The sequence below is a fragment of the Condylura cristata genome, unplaced genomic scaffold, assembly GCF_000260355.1.
Source record: "Condylura cristata isolate star-nosed mole 26May11 unplaced genomic scaffold, ConCri1.0 scaffold00030, whole genome shotgun sequence".
NCBI classification, from domain to species: Eukaryota; Metazoa; Chordata; class Mammalia; order Eulipotyphla; family Talpidae; genus Condylura; species Condylura cristata.
Window position 1 is genome coordinate 13,131,013 of NW_004567131.1, and position 2,327 is coordinate 13,133,339.

A 2,327-nucleotide genomic window follows, 5' to 3' on the forward strand; every position below is an offset into this window, starting at 1 on the left:
TGCTCATTCAGTTCATCATTCATTCCAGCAGTATCATTATTTTTTTTTTTTTTTTAGTTTCCTGCCATATTCCTGTACTGCACTGCACTAGATGCTGGAGATTCATGACAAGGAAGTCAGATATACACCCAAATTTTTGTTCTAAGAATTGCCAAAGTCAGGATGATGCTGTTCTTGGGATGCATGGATGGAGTTCTTTAGTTCAGGAGACCAAGCAGCAGGTGCTAGCCAAAGGGAGTTTAGCTACTTTTTTGTTTCTTAATCAAAGTTTCTTTAAGTAACTTGCATATTCCAGTCACGTTGATTTCAACCCACTAATGTACTGGGGGGGTGATAAGGGGCTTTAGGGGAATTTAAATAGTCCTAAGTGCTATCACTCACTTAGAAGTGGAGATGTTCGTGTGTCTGTGAAGGCTAAGCTTTATGAGACCAAGTAGATGATTCTCAGTAGTTTCATTCCATATTATCACCCCTTAGGCAAAAACAAAACAACACCTAATCACACTCAGTCACAAATCCCTTATCTTCCTTACCTGTTTTCTAACAAAAACATTCAAAACAACACCACTATCAAGAAAAAAACATGTTTTATAAATGATGGTGGCTTTTTCATAGGAAGTAGTTTTGTCACATGCTCTCCTCACGAGACAGTACATCAGTTCTGACAAGGGACACGCATGTCTTGTATCAAACTTAAGAATCACAATAAAAGCCTACTCTGTGTTGAGTACCATGAGAAGGAGAAATCTGTACTCCAGGCTGTCATCAGGAAACCAGGGTGTCTCACCCAAGGGTTATACTGGGAGTGGATGATGGCAGGGTGAACACATGTAAATCAATGTGGACGGTGGAGGGTTTGGTGGGGAAGGCATAGGTTGACAGAAGGGCAGGGAGTGCAGATTTTCTAGAGAAAGGAACATACAAAAGCAAGGTGTATAGAAAGCTGTGCTGAGAAATGTTTCCTCTAACCTGAAGACAGTGGGACTGTTGGAATAGGTCTAAATAGCGAATGATAGTACATAAACAAGTGTTACAAAGATCATCAGGCTGCTGGATTTCAGGGGGGTAAGAGAAGAGAGATCAGCATAAAGATATTACAGCAACCAGATGAGAGATGCCTGGAATGGGATTAGAAATAGGAAAAGTGGGTTTCTTTGGGAAATATTTGGAAAGTAAGAAGTGGTAGGTATGGTTCTTAGTTGTGTGAGCATAAAAGATAGAGGATTTTGTCATTTAATGTTCTAATTCTTGCTTTGAAACCTCGAGGATGGAGGTAGCACTTCATGAAAAGTTGCTTTCAAGAAGCTTTTATTAAAGGGGAGTTTGGGGGCTCATTGGGAGAAAGCAAGAATATAAGACCTATGAAACCAGCTAATTTATCTTATAGCAGTAAAAATAAAGGCTTGCTGGGACATTGCATTTCTTTTTCATGTTCAGAGATGATTATTGCAGCATTGTCTGTCACTGGAAGGAATTGGGAAAACACATGGCTTCAGGAGGATGCATACTGCAAAGGCAAGGACACCCATAATAGTCATAAAGTAAAATAGGTTGCAGAAAGTGATGTAAAAAATGATGTAATTTTTTGTTTTATAAAATAAGAGTTTGATGCACATGAAAAGATTGATATGAAACTTTTTATATATTCATAGAATATTATCTTTTTGGTGACATAGTTATATACATGCACACATACAAACAGACATTAAATGTCTTTCAAGGGACTTTGAAAAATGAAATTGCCCTATTCTGTAGAGAGTTATTATCGCTTGTTGCCAATTCTTTAGATCATTACTCTGTAGAGGCAGATGGAAATTCCATGAAGAACAACTTGGCTGTGAGTAAGTGGTGAGCTCAAGCAGGCCAAACCCTGGCAAACTTTCAGTTCCGTTTTCAGAGAAGTCCTGTGACTGCGTGATTGTGCACTTCAGTTTTACACACCCACACACAGACACTCTGTGATGGACAAGCCTAAGCTCAGTTTAGCTCAGAGTGATGCTCAGTTTGTCAAAGTCTCACTGGGAGCTTAACGCTGTCTGGGATACACAACAGGTAAGCCAGGAGAGCCAGGATGTAGGAATGTTTAGAAAGGACCTTGTCTATACCAATAAGCAGGACCTTCCATGGAAATTCCATTTATTCCACCAAAGGGCTTGAATTGATTGTTAACTTCAGACCTGCCAAACTAACTTGGACATCACAGGAGAAGTGAATTTCCTGCTGGGATTAGCATTATATTTTGCTTCCATCTAAACTAGAAACACATAGAAATGCTTTGCCTTGCATCTCTCTCTCTCTCTCTCTCTCTCTCTCTCTCTCTCTCTCTC